Below are 20,768 nucleotides of genomic sequence, written 5' to 3' on the forward strand. Positions count from 1 at the left end.
GGACGGCTTGTAAGAACGGATGAATGAATGTGCAGTGTCTGGGCCACACTGTCCCCCCCGGAAAACAGACGCACTGAGCGCTCACCGCTGTTTCGCTACGTGCCTCACGCCATACTCCACACGGGCGTCCACGCCGGCTATGGCGGAGACAGGTGGCTTCTGTTGACCCAGCTGCCTTGCAAGTCGGGGTGGGGGGTGCAAGGTGAGAGAAGGTCTGGTTTACGTCTCCCATCTCTTCCTTCCCGTCACGTTCAGAGCAATTTCCTTTCACTTTTCTGAAACGTTTCAGGGCACGGTCTGGAGAGCACGCGCATGGCCTCGTCATGAGGAGAGCTGTAATTCACCATCAGGAGTTTGAAAGCTGCGGTGAATCAGGATGAGTTAAATATCCTCCAGTACGAAGCACACAGGTCACCCTCGAGAGAGGACCCTAAGGTCCTCGAGTGCCCGGTGAAGAACCAGGCGGGCTAATTTCCTAAGCAATATCCTGGTGCTGTGCAGGATTTGACTTCACCTGTCCGGCTCGTGCTCTCCAGAGAACAGCTCATTCAGGAGAACTCACCCCAAAATGTGGCTCATTCTGGGTGCGGCCAACCACCGCGTCCCCGCACTCTGGCGTCCTTTCTTCGCCGGACCCTCCTCTGCGTGACCCACCTTGGGAGGCTACAGCCTTTGTGAATTTGTTCTTCTCACTATCGATGCCCCTTCTTCCTTTCATTAACTGGCACGATAAGCAAAGTGGAAGCAATTTATTTCTTTTGAGTTAGTATTAAAAAAGAACATGCTAGTAAATATTCAGCATTACCTCAACAGGAAATAATTTTTATGCTCTGGTAAGGCTAACAGTCTTGGGGAAATTTATTTCTATTTCCTCTCTCTCATTCATTTCTTTATTGGCTTTTAAAAAATTACATATGATAAAAGGAAACCTAAAATGTGCTTATGAGCATGAAGACGGCGTGGTGAAGGGAAGTAATTACGATGTTGGGAAATTTCAAGTCCGTCTTGCTTACACTGTTAAAATTGGAAAGGCGGTCATTTGTGAGGTCTTCGCGAAACTATTAACGTTTCATTTGATCATAAATGGAATGTCTCCCAGACACGAGACAGACAGACTGTTGCCAAAATTATTCAATTCTCAGCAAAGAGATGGTCCAGTCAGTGGTTAGCTGACGGCTATATTTAAGAGGAGCGTTATTTCCACAAATATTTTGACATGGGAAGCACTGGTGAGCCCTCCAGTACCGGGACCCAGCTGACGTAACACTGCCCAACGGTGATTAAAGATCCCAGTCTGGAACAGAATGAAGGGATGTTAAATAAATCACTCAGCTTCCAAGCCACAGTCAGTAACTGTGTGGAGCTGCAGGGCAGATAAAAGAAAAATGTGCTTCTCTCACTGATACTTAATCTTCTGGGATACTCCTGTATCATCCAGGCCAAGGACAACCTCCTTTTGCACCTAAAATAGTTACAGTTTATAAAACAGTTATCTTCTCTCTACCACTTGTAACAGATAGTGCAAATAAGTCCTCGTTTTTCATCCCCATCTCCCTGCACACTCACGCATTTCCCGTAAGGACGCTATTCTTTTATGCATCTCCCTTTGGGGCTTGTGGATTTGTTCTAGTGGTAAGTCATTTCTGTCACCCAAATAGAACTTTTCAGTGCCTTCGACTTTATTTTTCCTTTCCTGACTGTTCCCTAAACTCCCATTTGGCTTGTCAACACGCATTCTGCAACATATAATACATTGCTTTGTTTATTGACAATGTTTCTCATGCTATGAAGGATTTTCGATGGTTACGGACACACCTATCCACATACACAAGACGGTCACCCAGCCGTCTGCAGCTTACAATTGTGATTCTATTTCGCGGACCTCTGAACTCGGGGAACCACACACAGATCTGATACTCCTATCCCTATGTGATTGGTTAGGAAAAGGAAGCGTCAGGAGTTTCGAACCTCGCCCAACCTCGCGTGGTGACAAAGTCGTGAGGCGGCAAGAATGCCCGCCTTCAGGTTCGCCACCGTGTCCCTGCTTCCTTCACAGTTTAAGTGGGAAACCACGTGTCCTCTAAGACACTGTGTGCTGCTCTGAGAGGAACCGTGCCCCCAAGGCCTTCCCCGCAGGGACTACTGAATGTTTATCTGCTTGAGCTCTGAACTTCAGCAGGCAGCGTGGTGAACTCGGCTTGAGCAGTACCTTGTCTGCTTCACTCTCTGATCCAGATTTTCACAGCAAAGGAAAAAAATAATAGACATCTCAGGGGACTTTGGATCCAATTATCCAGACACTGTCTTGATTACTACTAGGTTTTATCTACTTGCCTCAAAATTAGTTACATGTATGGTAGTATATGTCTGTATACATTACACTTGCATATACGTACTTCTCTGTTCTGTATCACTGATTATCACTATATAGATATCACTGCATCACTAGTCATATATGTGCAAACGTGTATATACACACACATAGACTTTCATCGGTCACAGATGCCACATGACTTATGGGATAAAATGTCTAGGCTTCCTTTGATTGGCATTCCTCACCTCTCTGACTCCAGTCCCAATGCCGAATGACATTCCTGGGACCGTATCTCTCAGAGGTGTATAAGTCACTGAAAGAGCTATTATAATTCTGTCACTGTATCCTATGCCCCTTTAACATTTCATCAGGGAAACCGACCAAGTTGACTATACGATGAGTGAAAAAAGTTGATATAACACTATAAAGCTTTAGGATGTTCACAACAATGTTAAGAATATTTTTACTACATTTTTAAAATAAGTCATCATTTTTTTAAGTTAGTTTATTTTGAGAGAGAGCGCACGAGCACGAGCAGGGGAGGGACAGAGAGAGAGATAGAGAGAGAGAGGGAGAGGGAGAAAGAATCCCAAGCAGGCTCCTCGTTGCCAGCCCAGAGCCTGATGTGGGGCTCGAACTCATGCCTGTGAGACCATGACCTGGGCCGAAATCACGAGTCAGATTCTCAACCGACTGAACCACCCAGGCGCCCCTCGATGTAAGAATTTAAAAAACAAAAAAATCTCGGTTTGATGATATGACACATCCTCACCGTATCTCAACAAACTGATGACATTCTGTATAGAATTTTATGCTCACAGACACAGCTTAAGGATAGATATTTCTCAGTGGAAAAAATGGTGTGTAAACAAATCGACGGCTGATAGATGCCAAGCTGGAAAGCAAATGGTCTTTTGTTTTTGGTCGGTCGCTGTCCTGTCACATCCCAGGACCCCTGTGGCAGTGTCCAAGAGTGTTCCCTGGTATGTGTAACTCCTTCGGGTCCACTCCCTGTCCCTCTTTCCTCATGACTTTTCTGGAATCGCCCCTGTGGACCCGGGTTACAAGTGAGGTCCTTCTAATGGCATCACCCCACTGCCTGTATGCTGCTCTGTTTTCATATCAATCAAAGCAAAGCATATGCTGGTTCTGTTAGCAAAGAATAGAACAAACACACAACACAAGGTGAGTTATGCCAGCAGAGTCCGTTTAAAAGGGAATTTTACACAAAACCACAATGAGATACCACCTTATACCTGTCAGAATGGCTAAAATTAACAACCCAGCAAACAACAGATGTCAGAGAGGATGTGGGAAAGGGGAACCCTCTTGCACTGTTGGTGGGAATGCAGACTGGTGCAGCCGCTCTGGGAAACAGTGTGGAGGTTCCTCAAAAAATTAAAAGAGAACTACTCTACGACCCAGCAATTGTACTACTAGGCATTTATCCAAAGGATACAAAACTGCTGATTCAAGGGGGGCACATGCACCCCAACATTTATAGCAGCACTATCAACAATAGCCAAAGTATGCAAAGAGCCCAACTGTCCATCGATGGATGAATGGATAAAGAAGATGTGGTATATATATATACAATGGAGTATTACTCGGCAATCAAAAAGAATGCAATCTTGCCATTTGCAACTACGTGGATGGAACTGGAGGGCATTATGCTAAGTGAAATTAGTCTGTCAGAGAAAGACAAAAATCCTATGACTTCACTCATATGAGAACTTTAAGAGACAAAACAGATGAACATAAGGGAAGGGAAACAAAAATAATATAAAAACAGGGAAGGGGCCAAAACAGAAGAAACTCATAAATATGGAGAACAAACTGAGGGTTGCTGGCAGGGAGGTGGGTGGGTGGGATGGGCTAAATAGGTGATGGGCATTAAGGAGCACTTGTTGGGATGAGCACTGGGTGGTGTATGTAAGTGATAAATCACTAAATTCTATTCCCGAAATCGTTATTACTATACGTTAACTAACCACATGTTAACTAACTTGGATTCAAATTAAAAATAAAAATGAAAGTAAATAAAAATAAATGTTAAAAAAGAGGCTTCTGATGTACGATTTTTTTAGTTCTGCTGTTATTCTGACCTTCAGCTGAACAGTATTAACAAATGTATCAAAAGCAGCAAGGATCATGTGAGGGGAAGAACCCCAGAGGATAACACTGAAGGCCAGTAATTCACAAATCCACCAAGTTCAATTTCCCCTTAAAACAAACATGACAGGACAACAATGGAGATCCAGATCAAAACAGCCCTTGTGCCAATTCTTCATGGCTTCAGAAGAGCCAATCGCTCTTCTCTTGAGCAACAACTTTCAACCCCCAAGCAACTTTCAAACCCTAAAGAAGTTCCATGGGTATCCCAGGTGTATTGAGTGTGTGAGCTGAGAAAATTCTCTCCTGTAAGACTGAAAATAGATGCCATTTGTTGTATAATTATATAGACTCATAAATTTCCCGGCTCTCATTAGTTATGAAAGAATCTAAAAGGTTCCAGGCCTATAAATTAAATGGATATATCTTTGAAAACGTGTCTGTGTTCCTCAGGTGTGACTGGAGTCTGTGGCCAAGATCACAAGAGCAGCTGCAAGTTTGGACCAAGCCAGGGGTCCCGGATGCCCCCATTCAGGGTGTCTTCCAACAGTCATTGAAGCATGGTGGAACCTGCATTCAGAACCGGATGCTAACATCAGGTTCATTATACATAAACGAGAAGTCTCATCTAGACTGTCCCTGTATGATCACATTCTGTGTATCCATGACATATTTTCTAAATAGTCATTCTGTATACGAAGCTCGGGATTAAGACTGATGAGGGGGAAAAAGATCTTTAAGACATACTTCTCACCTTTTAAGAGCTTACCTTCTAGCAGGGATAATGAGGCACGTACATGAATATTCAAAGTAAGACAAAGCAAGAATAACTCTGGCAAGCGTCCAATGAGTGCAATACACAAATATTCTCGGAATCTACAGAAGGGTAAGATTCTTCTGGCTGGGATAGTTGAGGAACACTGCTCTGAAGAGGTGAGATGAAATGAATCCACACATTATGAGCAAGACTTCAGTAGAGAAGAAAGAAAGAGGTTGCTTTCTTAGGTATTCCAGGCAGGAAGTAAGGCGTCATTAGAGACCAGAGATGGGGAACGCCAAGTGACCCAGAGGAACGGACAGATCTCTGACCCAAACAGCAAATGGTTCTCCAATTTTAACCTACATTAGAAGCACTTGCTAAAATACAGATTAATGGGCTCCACTTCCAGAGTGTCTGAGATAGTAGGTCAGGGGTTGGGCCTGAGAATTTGCATTTCTAACAGGTCCCCAGGTGATGCCAAGCTGCTGGTCCGTGGAATGTTCTTGAAGAACCACTGCTCTAGGGAGTAAAGGGGAGTGGGAAGTGCCCATCAAAATCTTCCTTCTAGTGTGGGTTTGGTTAAATCCTAATTCAGGAAGCTGACCTTATTAAACTTTGGGTGACAATTTTAATTACTTACGATTTCTCTATAAATAAATACTTTCAATTAAATCCGCCAGGAGAAAACGGAACAATGGCAAGGAAACTCATGTTTTTGAAAACTTCCTATTTACCAATGCTTTCCAAAACCAGCTCATTTAATTCCCAGCAGATTCCCATCAGATAAACATTATAATCCCCATTTTACCGATGAGGAACTGGGGCCCAGAGACTTCAAATGTCTTACCCAAAGTCAAATAACAGGGCCAGGATCTATGAAGTGCCAGAAAAATCTCATACTCGAGTGTTAAGAAATCAGTGTGGAGGCTCGATCTTCTTTGAATACTCTTCAAAGGAAGGCAGCGGTTCAGGGATCCCTAAGATCAGTATCCTCACCATGTAAAATCGGGTTCAGAAATACCTGAACAAAGTCATCTGTATCGAATGTTACAGAAGACACAAGAGAACAGTAACATAGACCAGACCATGTTACCGTTATCTACAAATGTGGGGAAAAACCACCTTCCAAATGATGACCCCAGGATGTCCGTGAGCCCCACAAGAGGGCTCCATTTCAAAGAAATACCTTTGTGTGTTCAGTTCAAATATCACGTCAAGTCAGCCAGCAAGCCAGTGGACATGGCTCAGAAATCTGAGATGGTCAGCAAAACCACTACTTCTCCTTATTTGGATAAATAACAGCCTCCAAGACAACCAGTTTGGGAGCTGTGCATACCCCGAGGCTGGGTTTGGCAAGCCTCTCCACCCACGCCCTGCCTGGCCTTGCCCTGTTCGACAGCTGGGGGAGTGTGGCCAGTCACCGCTTCCCACTGGGTTCCAACACTGCCAGAAGCCTCCCGCTCCGAGACGGGATCTGCTTCCCTATGTCCCAAGAAATGCCGGACTTTGGGCATTCCTACATTCAAAGGAAGCCCTGTGTTCCCAAATCTCAGCAGCTCATGAGAAACAAATGGAGAGCCACTAGCTCAGTGACTCCATGTTAAAGAAGTCACGGTCCAGGGGCACCTGGGCGGCTCAGTCGGTTATGCGACAGACTTCAGCTCAGGTCGAGATCTCACAGTTCGTGAGTCTGAGCCCCGAGTCGGGCTCTGTGCTGACAGCTCAGAGCCTGGAGCCTGATTTGGATTCTGAGTCTCCCTCTCTCTCTCTGCCTCTCCCCCGCTCATACTCTGTCTCTCTCTCCCCTTCAAAATCAACAAACATTAAAAAAAATTTAAAAGAAAAGGGAAGTCACGGTCCATATGACAAAGCTTCCACATTGGGTGAGGGGGTGGACATGGTGTAGTTGTCTCCACCACCCCCCGCACCCACACAAAACCACGGGAAAGAATCCTCTGTCACACAGGAGGCAAGACAGGTAAAGACAGTGCTCTGTAATCTACGGAGCCTTTCGAAGTTCATGACTAGCAGCCAGAGCTTTCAACTCACTTCAAAAGCAACATAGGGACAAAGCTTCTCCCAGAGAGGACAGGAAGACAGGGGTGAACACACAGACAAAGGGAGTTTCTTATACTTGGCGCAGTGAGACACGGGCTTCATTCCGATGGCCCTCGACCTCAACTTGTCCTTCAACAGGCTGCAGTCTACAAGTTAGTTTCCAAAACAAAACATTTTTAAGGGTCTAATCATCCTCTTCCATCAGTACTCCTCCGCACCATAACGCCCAAGGAAGGCGGTGGGTTGTGATGGAATGAGTACTGGATGCTGAATGAAAACACTCTGTTTCTCCTCCTGAGGATCTCCTCGTTTGTGCTCTTACCGCCATGATTGTGGCTCTGCCACCGAACTTTTCTGAACCTCTGGTTCTGCTGCTCGGTTGCTTCAGGAACACCTCCTAGTTCTGTGAACATCAAGTGAGCTGAATTACTCTTGTATGGCTTGCACGCAGGGAAGCGTGAACCGCGTGGGTTATTATTAAAATTGCCCACAAGCATTCATGGGCTCACTCAAATGAGAGCAAAATGAATAGAATGGATAATGTTCACTTTAATATATTCATAGGAGCACGATGAGAATGACACACTTTCTTGAGATACACGAGCTCCCAGAAAGACTGGATGGAGCTTCTGAAAGGAAGCGTGCCATGCCGTATTATATTCCAAAGACATACCCTTGAGAAAAAAGTCTGGTTATAGGCAATGGACTCACAGTCAAGAAAGCGCTTTTCCTCATTCCCATTCCCGAATTAATGGGTGATTCTGAAGCCGGATTAGGCTCAGTAAAAGATTTCTAATCAACTTTATACTGATAGAGATTCAAACGTCAGTTATTTATAAACATTATGAGATGGGCCATTATCCACATCTCCGCTCTTGCCCTTCTCCTTCCCTTCCTGTGGCGCCACCTGGGAGAACCTGTCTTTGGGAAAGAATCTTGCCTGTAGCCAGAATAAAAGTTTTGGGTAGTGAGGGCAAGGATGAACCAATAAGCTAGACACAAGTTTTCTGGATCCTTTCAGAATTCCAACTATATTGTTCATTCTAGTCTCCCACATTTATATTAAAAGCAAGCATCTGTGTGCTTTAGGATAGTCCTTGATAGAAAAACATCTATCTTGCCATATTGCTCAAAAGATAGTTTTTGGTGCTCTTTTTTCTTTCTTTCCCTTTCTTTCTTTCTTTCTTTCTTTCTTTCTTTCTTTCTTGAGCTGTGGTTATTTATTTATTTATTTAATTATTGCCAAGCGTGGTGATTTAATGCAAGTGTCATGGAAGGACGCCTGGGTGGCTCAGTCAGTTACGCATCTGACTTGGGCTCAGGTCATGATCTCACCGTTTGTGAGTTCGAACCCCACATCAGGCTCTGTGCTGACAGCTCACAGCCTGGAGCCTGCTTCAGATTCTGTGTCTCCCCCTGTCTCTGTCCCTCCCCTGCTCGCGCTGTCTCCCGCTGTCTCTCTCAAAGATAAATAAAACATAAAAAAATTTTTTAAAAAATGCTGTCATGGAACTTACAGGTCAAGATGGCCCTTCAGATATGTTCACTGCATCTACATTTAAAATACAAAGGAAGGTTTGGGTAGTTTTTATATTATTAAAATGGACTATATACAGGAGTACTTATCTATGGATAGAAATTCTCTGTCAAAATTAAAAATCTCAAAATACCACATCTGAATCGTTTTTATGCTCTAGTCACAAAGTGATACTGAACAAAAACTTATTAGCATTTCCCTAAATTTCTTCGGATCATTGTTACGAATAATAAAAATACAGAAACATTTTAAAACAACATATTTCAGTCTTAAAATGGTCATATTAACATAATTATAGCCTTAGGTTGCCAAGAGTGGCACATTTCTCATTTTCATGAGAATGCAGAGGTTCACCCAGATCGCAAGCTAATAGGCTCCTTGGTCTAAATATATACAATAAAATCTAAAGCAAATTTCTGAAGCATTAAGATCAGAACCCTGGAGATATCTAGTAAGTAATTTGCGCTGCAGTGGAGCAGATTTTTTTGTTTTGCAGTTACACAGCTGCTAGGAAATATATTTTTAGATTTGCTTTTAAAAGCAAGCAAAAATGGTATCCACTTTGTAGATATGTATCCAGAATGTTCCCTCAGTCCCTCCTACAAGGAGTCCACCATGTACAGAATGCTCTCTCGGTCGCCTTCCTTCTTGTTAAGTCAGTGCAAGGAACAGCTCTAGACGCTCATCCTAGACGAAAGCTATCACACCCTGACTGTCATACCTAATGCTCTGGAGGCTTGCTTTATGAAAAACATGCATTGAAGTTTAAGCAGGTCTCTGCTATTTCTGAATCACCTCATCACTGACATCGTTATGACTTCTTACTGTGGTTGGGGTTTGTGTTTGACTGCTCTTCCTAAGATATCAAGGGCAAATGAAAAGGCACAGGTTCAGAGAGTTAAATCAGAACAAGGGAAAGCGTGAACTTTGATTTCACAGGAAAAGAAAAAATAAAAAGAAAGAAATCAAGTACATGTGTCGATCAACCGAGAGAAACATATTTTCTGTGTTTCAGGAATATGGAGTCAGTTAGCGCCACCTGAACCACGAGAAGGCGTCCCTCTGGCTTAAATGGCACACTGGATATTCACCCCTTCTATCCGGAGAGTCTCAAATCAAGAAATCTGCACAAAAATGATTTAAGGCACAGCTTTTCTTTTGTGCCAAATGACAAGGTGCTGGAGTTCTTCAGAACTCCTAAATGGGAATTAGTTCTGATTCTGACATCAAAACGGTTCATTTTTTCAACCATATAATCTTTAATGACGTTTTGCTCTGTCTTCACAAACCCCTGACTGGCCCCTTGTCTCAAAGCCTCCGTTTTTACAGTTTACTCAGTAATAAGACACCGTCACCATTTTGGCCACTTTCTCATACCAACTGTGCTATTACCCATTTAATGATTTTCTTTAAGTCAATGTTATTAATTGATTGATTGATTGATTGATTGGTTGGTTGGTTGGCTGAGTTAAGGAGGCTTCACATCCAGCATGGAGCCCTGTGTGGGGCTTGAACTCACGACCCTGAGATCAAGACCTGAGCTGAGAACAGTTGGACGCTTAGCCGATTGAGCCACCCAGGTGCCCCAAGTCAATTTCAAATTGACTCTTTTTTTTTTTTTTTTTACTTAGTTGTGGTGAAGGAAAAATATTCATTAACTCTCATGCTGTTTGTGCTACTTACCTAATATTCATTAAAACATTACACAATTATTAAAATTTCAAAACCTGTTTTACGAGGTCCCACCGAAAATCACTGGTTCCGTGTGAAAAACGACTTTGAAAGTCATCTGAATGGAAATACATTAACATTTCAAACAGAGTTACCGTAGAAGCCATTTTCCTTAGCAAAAAGGCTGACTTTTGAAAATAAGGTTATAAGACTACACACCCCTTTTAAGCCAGTATGTATTGTTTTATTCAAAGCATCCCATAATTTGAAGCAGCTGCTGTTTTTCAGATGACTTGAGGGCTTATTCTCCTTCAATAAAAATATTGGATCATCTCAATCTGGTTAGTTCAAAACCCATTTATTTTTGGTCCAGGCCCATGCATTTCCAATTAATGAGGTTTGGCCCCGCTCTAGACACGTGCTGCTCTGGATGGTAGGTGAGGCCCGGCTATATTCAACTACAACAATGGCTGGCTACGAGAAGTCAGGTAGGCAATTGATTTGCTAAATCAATCAAGTGAGACCCAGTGGGGCCAGAGCAAAAGCAGGGAAGCCCTGGGGGATGGACAAAGGGTTAGCCTGAGGGACAGGTGGCTCGGGTTCCAGCCCTGTATTTGTTCCTTCCTTATCTTGTGATCTTGTCTCTCCAAGTCTTTGCAACCACACTAGACCCCCTAAGTCTCATCGGATGGGTTCTAAAAGCTGATGCACGGGACCGTCTCTCCACCTCCGAAACCCTAGGATTCCGAATAAGTCAGGCCCGTTGCTTGAGGTGGTACCAACTACTAGGTCAGGTATCTCCCGGACCCAAATCTACGGGAGCAGACAGAGTATCGCTCCTGCAAAAATGACGCGCAAGCCAAGGGATCAGCAACCCGATGGGAAGAAAAGCAGGGCAGAGAGGAAATGGCTTGCCAACAGTCGATATGGATGTACCTTAAAAATATATTTTTTTTCTCTGTAAGAAACTAACATGCACTCCCCTCCACCTCACGCACAAATTTAAATAAAAGCAACACATACTTACCTGAGAAATTTTAGAAGAAGTGTAAAGGAAAGAATGGTCATCTGGAAGCCCTCTATTGGGCAAGATCGTGGACGGAGGGAGCCTGTGCATACTTGGTAGGAAACAATTTCCTACGGTCTGGGTTACCCTGATGGGGACCCACAAAGAAGGCAGAAAAGCTAAACCCCGGGAAGAAAGCAGCATGTAGGTGCACCGGTTACAACCTGAAAATACCAGGACATATGCTCTCAGTCAAAGGCAATTTCCGCTAACATCTGTATTTACAAGAGCCAAGAAAAGGGATGTGGTTTGGATATCAAAGGGCGGAGGGTGTGGTGCAAACCTCTCCTGAGCTCTCCAGCACTGGCACAGGATTCTTTGGGAACAACCCCAGTACCTGCTAAAGGAAGGTCCTGCTCCAATCGACTTTCAGTTGAGGCGGCTGCTCAGCCAGCCCCGGATTTCATGCAGAAATGGTGTTGGAAGCTGGCTGTCTCGATCCTGAAGCCCAAGTGCGATGCTGGGAAGAAAGAACAGCTGCATCCCCTGTTGACGCCGTTGGCAGTGATGACTTTGCATCACAAATCACCAGGATATTTTTGTGGCTGGAGTGGATGCCTCAGTCTCCAGGAGGGGGTGAGGGGAGCAGCAGTCCTTGGTCCCGAGGTGGCTCGGCCGGCTGCCCCCACTCCAGAGCCCTCCGCCTTCAACGTTATTCAACGTTCTCCCTGTCCTCCCCCAACGGCTCTGCCGGAAGCCTGACAGGCTGCGTAGCCTGGCATGTGGGCAGCTCTCCATTCAAAGACACTTCCTCACTTCCAGATCAAGCTCACGAATAAGCTCCCTGACCCGGGTCTATGAAACCAGTTTTCGAGTGACACGGCACAGGGAGCAAAGAAGGAAGGAGCAAAGAGGAAAGGGTAGTTTGTCTAAAACTCTCCCCACACTGCCTCCTGTTTACCGTTCTCGTTCCACTCAGAGTAAGTTGTAACCAAGTCTCTGACACAACAACCAGTCTGATAGTAGGTTTTGGATGCTACAAATCTAAACCAACCAACCAACCAACCCCCCCCCCCACCTGGCAAATTGTACTAAATAATTTATCTTGAGCCAAATAAAGATTGCTTATTTGTAATTAGTACTTTCAAGTTAAGTTCTCTGTATCTGACTTCAGACTTAGAGCTCTTACCTACTAGTGAGACAGTTGGCCTGGGCTTGAACTTCAGCTTTGCTACTTACTCGTATGGGATCTCGTTACTTAATCTCTTGGCCTCAGTTTTTCCGATCTAAAAATGGGTATAACTGTGCCTATGAAATTGAGCTATTCTGATGATTCAATGAAATATTATATATTATTTAGACCACACTAGATAACAACTTTTCATGCTTATTAACTCCTCTCGAAAAGGGGAAAAAGATAACCACAGGGATCTGGATAAGCAGATCCATGCACACATGAACCTTTAAAGGGACATAGACTCATTTACAATTTAATTTCATTGCCGTATTGAATTCTTTTTTTAAAAAAATGCAAAATATTGTGACTTAACTATTACAAGAATAAGACAAAATAGCTATGTCTGGTAAATAAAATTTCTGCCAAAGAGTTTTTTCAGGCAATCAATAAGCCTGACATAATAGGATTATATCTGTTACATAAAACCCTAGAAGTTTTAAGTGTTACTCATGAGGCTTACAGGGATATTTCTTTTAAAAAAGTCAAAACCGAGATACAAGAGCTATTTTTAATTTACAATTTAAAGTGTTTTTCACAAGGGAAAAAAAAAAACCCAACAAATAATTTTCCCTGGAGTGTTGAAGGACACAGACTAAGGTTCCCCCCCCATTGTATCACATCTTCAAATCTTCTACGTTTGTCTTAGAAACTAAATACGAGTCAACATCCTCATGAAAACACTGAAAACGGTCACAAAACACATACATCAGTGAGATCTATACTGGCAGATAATGTTGATACCTTCAATTCTTTCTAATAAGGTTAAACAGAAACTAGATCATAAGATTTACAGATGAAAGACAACCAAATGTCATTTAAGTGGATTTTTCAAAACAGACTATTGCCAATAAAAAAGGACTTTCCTTTTAAGCAGTTTGTAAAAAGTGAAAATTAAAAACCTGGAATTTCAACTCTTCATTGAATTGAACTTAAATACAGAAGACCTGCCTCAGTTGAAGGCAGATGTCCCACAGCATGACAAAAAAAAAAAAATTCTGACAATGGTATTTTGTTATAAAGGCACAGTTCTTACCTTACATCTTCCGTGAACCTTTCTCCTCTAGAAGAAACTTTCTAGACTTGCAGAGACCTTGAAACCACCCATCTCTCGAATGCTTCCAGCTCTGTCTTTATGGTGACTAAATGCAAGGCTTGTTTTGTTTTGTTTTTTTTTTTTTTTTTTACAGAAGGAAGCTTTTAGTCAAAATATGTGGTTTAAAGGAGCAGTATCCACCCTTGTTAAAACCATTTCACGGACATTCAGAGGTTTTGTTTCTACTCTATGAAAGTTAAATCTGAGTAGGAAGGCATTTTTCCTGTCCCGGAAATCAGCATAACTAAAACCAATGCTGAGCTAACGAGAAATGTTTCTTCCATGTGTTCCGTCTGGCAGAAACTGCAAGCCATATCAAGGAAACACGTGATGTTTATAAATACAATATGGCTCATGTTGTCATAACCTCTCAATGACAAAAAAAAAAAAAAGTGCAAGGAAAAGCAAGCAGCCACACAGCAGGAAAGATGAGATTTGTATCACTTGGAAGCTGTATATCAGATGTGCATATATTACCCTTTCTTGTTTCTTAGAAAATAAAAGAAAGCATTACTGGAAACAGCTAGGGAGGAAGAAGATCTCTACCGTGTTCTGGATAGCCACTGGATTCAAATGTGTTTGCCCCCGTAACCATTTCAATAAGAGTAATTCCTTACCAACTGTAACATAAACATCTTTCGGCCGGTCAGAAAAGCATGACATAAAAGGGGCATAATTAGATACATCACTCAAGTGAGTTCCACTGTGTGCTAACTCGAGCAAATAATAGAACGGAGGCAAGGATTTCACGGAGCCTGGAACTGATTTGAAAATGTACAGATGTCTGTATCACGACTGATTATTGACCTGTTGATTATTGACTTCAGATCTTCTGCTAGATTAGAAGATTTGTGAGGGCAGTCACCACACTTGGTCACTATTACATCTTCAGAATCTCGCACGAGAGCCAGAGTCAGAGGAGGGGTGTGACCCCCTCTGACTGGGTGTGACCCAGTCATAATGGCTGGGTAAGTGAACCAGTGAACCTTGGGGGTAGGTGAACTGGTCTGAAATCACCAATCCTACTTTGTGAGTTTGGAGGTATTGGGAATTCTGACCAACAACGCAATCTACCAGCAAATTTGTCCTACTGAATTATAAAAGACAGCAAAACAAGATCTGTTATATTTAATTGGGTATCCAGAGATTAGTGTATTTTTTACCACAGGTGAATTTAACTCCTGAAAATAAAATTTTTAAAAAGGGAGAATATGTGTGCTTTTCTGACAATCACTTAGTTCACTCCGACAAATCTGTTAGACTCATCTTAAATGTTAGGGTTATTGGGGTGCCTGGGTGGCCCAGTCCATTGAGCATCCAACTTTGGTTCAGGTCATGATCTCACAGGTTGTGAGTTCGAGCCCCACATCGGGTTCTGTGCTGACAGCTCAGAGCCTGGAGCCTGCTTCGGATTCTGTGCCTCCCTCTCTCTCTGCCCCTCCCCTGCTTGCACTGCACTCTGTCTCTCTCTCTCCCTTTCTCAAAATAAATAATAAGCGTTAAGAAAAGTTAGGATTATTAACTGTTATACAATTTTATTGATAGGATGGGAGAATTTGTTAGGACAAGACAGATATTCTCATTTCTCATTTTGGTCAGGAACTACCACTAAGATAAGCTAGGGAATGTGTTACAAATGCTCATACTTCTATTTACAAATCATTGTACTGATCTTAGCAAATAGGGCATTCACGGAAAGTTTGCAGTAGGAAAAGTGCTGAAGTGAACCCCTTTTTCATCCGGACAGTTAATGAGAATTTCCTCAGAGCAGGACATTGCCAGAGGGAAACACAGGGAGCATGAAGATGAACTGGAGGAAAACTTCACCCCTAAAGAAGCTCAGGGGTTAGAAAGGAACTTCTGGTGTGTCCATGGCAGGCACGAAGAAAGGGAAGGAGATGGACAGCTAAGGTCCTGTGGAGGTTCTGAGACAGGCTTGGTGAAAGGAAATGGTAGGGAGGTCATGTTAAAAATACTGGCTTTTGAGTTAGGTCCTCAAACATTAAGCGGCACACGGACATTGCTGATGAAGACAGCAGAGTGGGGAAGGACAGTCATGGCCACCAGAGTGAGCAAGAAGGCCAGTCCTAGATTTGGCCTGCCTGGTTCCAAAGCCAGTTCTACCACTGAAGAGCCGTGTGGCTTTGAGCAAGTTCCCTAGCCTCTCTGACCTTCGGCTCCCACATCTGAAACAGGGGATAATGAAAATTTCCTTCACACTGGGTTGTTCTGAGAATCAAATAAGAATGAATAGGGGTGCGATGTTTGGAGCAGTACCTGGCAGAGAGTCAGCAGATGATGAATGATAGTCACTAATACCACTGCTGGTGGTGGTGGGTCAAGGAGGAGGACCTTGAATGATGAAAGAGTGTTTCTGGAAACTTCCACTTCTTTCCTTTTTTTAAAAAAAATGTTTGTTTATTTTTGAGAGAGAGTGCACAAGCAGGGAGGGGTAAAGAGAGAGGGGGACAGAGAATCCCAAGCAGGCTCCATGTTGACAACTCGAGAGCCGTGAGATCATGACCTGAGGCCAAAGTTGGATGCTCAATAGATTGGAGCCACCCAGGTGCCCTGGAAACTTCCATTTCTTTGGGGTTCTTTCCTCTTCCATTTCTATAGGATTACTTCATCCCTCCCCAAATCCCGAAACCTTCCTCTCAGCCAGAACACTACCCCATGGAAAAAAGCTCTAAGGCATGGCCATTTCAGACATACATACTAAATGACATATGCTTCTTCTTCTTTTACTTTTTTTGGGGGGTGGGTGGGAGTGGGGGTAAGGGTGGAGAGTATCTTTTTAGCTTGGCCAAAAAAGAATGAAATGGAGCAAAGTTAAACACAAAAAGATGCCACGAAATAGATGCATAGTAGAGTTAAGAAAGTGAAACAGATATTAAGAAAGGATATTTACATGTTCCAAAATCTCATCAGGAGCATCATTTCAAAACTTTTAAAACTTTAATAGAAATATCAAGGAAGGGAGGTTAGAACTGAATACAAACAGTTAGAAAGAACTGGGTTCAAATCCGATGTCTGACATTTACCAGCTTGTGGGCCTGGGAAAGACTCACTGGCCTCAGTCGTATCATCCACAAAGATGGAGACAGTATACCTACTTTGCAGAGCTATGGACTAGACAGTATGTAAAGTATTTAACACATTGCCTACTGTAGAGATACAAAAAGGTCTCTTACCTTACATTGAAAAAAGACAATGGTATAGAATGAATACTTCTTATATTCTGCTTGATTCCACAAAGGAATAGAATTCACATAAATCATTACAATTTTGCCCCAAAAAAGTCAAAGTGGAGCATATGACAAAAAGATAAAAATAGGAAAATTAAAAAAGAGAGGCCAGGAACGAAGCCAACACACAAAATACACGCCGCAAACGCCTGTACGCTTGTTGTGGGCGGGCCACAAATTTAATTCCAAGCTTTAGAGTAGCAACACAAAGAGGGAAAATGATCACTTTCAAGATTCAAAGTGTCCATATGACAAAAATAAACCAGGAGAAGCACAACTATTTCTGGTGATGAGAACAGAGAGATATTTTTACAGTGGGTTCTCGTTAATGACAGAAAATGAATAATACAGTATTTACAGCACTACCATGATAGTACTCAATGCATTCCGTGTTTACACTCACCATGGGTAGGACACCTCGGCCGACTTTCTGAGGGATACAAAGATGAACACGAGACGGTTTATGCTTTTGGAGAATTTACAGTCTTGCAGACTGAGATGAATGTGCATCTAAATGATTATAATACCATGGGGTGCCTGGGTCACTTCATCGTAGAAGCGTCTGACTCTCGGTTTTGGCTCAGGTCATAATCTCATGGTTCGTGGGTTCAAACCCTGCATTGGGCTCTGTGCTGACTGTGCAGAGCCTGTCTGGGATTCTGTCTCCCTCTCTCTCTCTAACCTCCCCTCCCCCCCACATGTTCTCTCTCTTTCTCTCAATAAATTAAAAAAAAAAAGTGCTATTACTTAAAAATAAATCGATAAATAATTATAACACAAGGACAATCTGCAACGTGCCCCAAAAAAGGAAAGATAAATTCTGACAGAGCATTAGGGAAAGCTTCATTGAGTAGGTGATCTTTCATTTGGCCTCTAAAAACAAGCTTTTGTGTTTTGACAGATCTTAATGCAGATATTTTCAACCATTCAGAAACAGTGGAGAAAATAATACAGTGAATTCCTTTCATCTATCTTTGACATTTTTCAGCAGTTTACTAATTTTGTATCACCTATGTCCACTTTTTGGGTTTACTCTGCTGGGCTATTTTTCAGCAAGTCCCATTTATCGTGCCATTTAGCCTGTAAACACTTAGTATGTCTCATTTTAAAAAACATAACCAGCCACCCATTATTATACCCAACAGAATTACCAGTTATCCCCTAATATCATCCAATTTCTAATACATGTTCGGATTTCTTAAAGGGTTTCAAAGATTTTTTTCTTTTTTCTTTTTTCTTTTGTTAGAGTTGGTTGTTCCAATCAGGATCCTGATATGGCACACACATGGCATTTGGTTGTTAGGGTATAGATGTGACCCAGGAAACGTAATACTGTCCCCGCCAACCCTTTTCTCAGGCCAGTGGCTTATAGAAGGAATTGGGCAACCGTTTTGTAGTGTGCTAGATGGATAGAATTTTGGAAGGTAGATATTTGGGGAAGGAAAGGCCACCTCACACACCTGGAGTAAGAACTGTGAGGCGTCTCTGCTTGGGTGTTGGGGTGCAGATGATACTGTCCATCGGCCTGTGCTATTCTTTGCACAGTGGGAAGGTGGGCTTAGGGGTATGGCTTGGGGAACAGTCGTCGTTAGACTGGGGTGAGAAGAGTTGGAAGCCTGGCTAAAGACCGTTGCACGACTGATTGCTAGGATAATACTGAACGCCAGACCTAGAGCGGCAGAGTCATGTTGCCAAGAGCTGAGGATCCGGAGCCTACCTACCTGGGTTCAAATCTCAGCTCTACCACTCTCTAGCTGTGTATTCTTGGACAAATTTCTTAACATACCTAAGTGACTGTTTTCTGAGCTATAAATATGAGGGCTTATACCGATACCTGCCTCAAAATGTTGTCCTGGGGATCAAATGAGATCACCTGTAGGAGTGTGTAGTAAATGCTCAAAAAAGTTAGCAGTGGTGCAGGCAATGGTAGAAGGATCATCCATGAGAGGCCTTGCTGAGTGGCCTGCATGAGCTCTGGTGACCAGGGATGTGTTGAGAAACAGGGGTCAGGCACTTAAAGAATCACTGATAGCTCAACTTTTTAAGTCTCTTCTTCCCCACCCTTCAAAACACATGCATACACATGCACCCTACCATGTGCAAAAATAGAAAAGCAAGCAGGAAAAGGACTTAGGAGAAAAAGAAATTAGGATTTTTTTCAACAGGATATAACGGAGACATTGGAAGAATATCCACATGGAGACAGTCACTGGAAGTTGAACACTGAGCTCTTGAAGTCTAGAGAAATGGCAAAGTTAGGGTTATAGCTTCTAGGGTCATCCACGTTGAGGTAAGTGAAGCCAGCAGTAAGATAAAAACCACAAGTGAAAAGGTGCAGATTTAAACAAAAGCAAATTCACATATATACACACACTCAACACACACACACACCGTAGTGAGTTCTGCCTGAGCACACTGAAGACGGTTTAGGGGCAGAAGGAAGAGGAGTTAGTGAATGAAGCAGGCTGAGATGTGTTTGAACATACGTAGGGGATTTAGAAATGGCGCTGTAATGGGAACCAAGATTTCTAAGGAAACCATTGGTTGGTGCAAATGCGGACCTGAAAGAAAAGAGGTCTGGGAGGCAGCGACTGAGTTTGGTATTAGGAAATAATTTAGGATGTAGGGCCAATTCTGGGGAGTGTGTTCGAAATGCATATCTAAACGCAAAGCTGTCACATATCAGTAAAAATTAAAGACACACAAGAGGGAAAGAACTGAAAGATGGGAGCAGAAAATCTCAGGTAGCAATCTCAAAGTGCGTAAAAAGGTAGAAAAGGCCCTAACTGTGAAAAAGCCACTGGGTTTGGTGAACAGGAAGTCACTGGTACCCTCTGAGAGCCACAAAATGGAGTGGCTCATCTTTGAGTTGTACATTTGTGAATTGCAAGCCCTGTGAACGCATGCACCATTTTTTGCAAGAGGGCCTCTTCCATATGGTGAGCTCAATCCCTTGGGAACTAAATTTCAAAGCGACTATCTAATTTTGTAATAAAACAAAAGCCATGTGATTAAATTAGATCAGGGTGATTTGCACCCACGTGTAAAGAATCAGGAGCCGGGTGTGCTCAGTTCCAACAGAAAACTACAAGTCTCCTTCCACAGACTAGCCTCAGAAGTGCTCAACTAGATGCTAAATGAAAAACTAGACACATGTTTTCCCCAGCAGGCATATTCTGTGCATGCTCTGGGGCCCACAACCTCAAAGTTAATACTTGAGTCTAACATGCTTCCTGAGTAACACCACCGCCATCATAAAACTGCTCTGGGGAACGGACTGTGGTGGATTCGGAGTCTCACGTTTTCTTGGGTTTTGCAGGTAAGATCTTAAAGGCACCGTTGCCAGACGGTCTCAGGGGCCACTGCCAAGCTCTGGTGTTGCTGTTTTTGCACCCCTGCTTGATCCAACCAATGTTTCTGCTGATATGCGTATTTGCTGGTAATGAGTGGGCAGCCGGGCGGGCTGTCCCAGGCTGCATCTGGAGGCTGGTGGTTGAAGGCAGATGACATCAGGCGCAGGGCTGCGTAACTGACTCATACGAGTAGTTATCATCAGATTCCTTCACGGCCACGCGCACATTGCAAACATACGGAAGGATGGAGCTCCCCTAAGCCTACCACGCAGCTTGGTTTAGTCTATAACAATTGATCCCTGCTTTGTTCTCTCTTTCTGTTCTTTACCATAACTGACGGGGTAATGCAGCTGGGCTTCAGGCCGGGCTCACCAAAACC

At 43.1% G+C, this 20,768-nt stretch overlaps 1 protein-coding gene across 8 annotated transcripts in view; it reads right to left on the reverse strand.

The window, feature by feature from the left end:
- KIAA1217 (KIAA1217 ortholog) overlaps positions 1-20,768 on the reverse strand; it is a 447,403-nt gene that overhangs the window by 72,193 nt on the left and 354,442 nt on the right. Inside the window, exon 1 of one of the 8 annotated variants that reach the window (XM_053895908.1) lies at positions 13,729-14,082. The exons of the other annotated variants lie outside the window; for them this stretch is intronic. The gene's annotated coding sequence lies outside the window, so the exon portion shown is untranslated. Of the gene's footprint in view, positions 1-13,728; positions 14,083-20,768 lie in introns of those variants that run through there. 8 annotated transcript variants of the gene reach the window in all.

This window comes from Panthera pardus, unplaced genomic scaffold, assembly GCF_024362965.1.
Source record: "Panthera pardus isolate Hobbes unplaced genomic scaffold, ASM2436296v1 HiC_scaffold_6, whole genome shotgun sequence".
NCBI classification, from domain to species: Eukaryota; Metazoa; Chordata; class Mammalia; order Carnivora; family Felidae; genus Panthera; species Panthera pardus.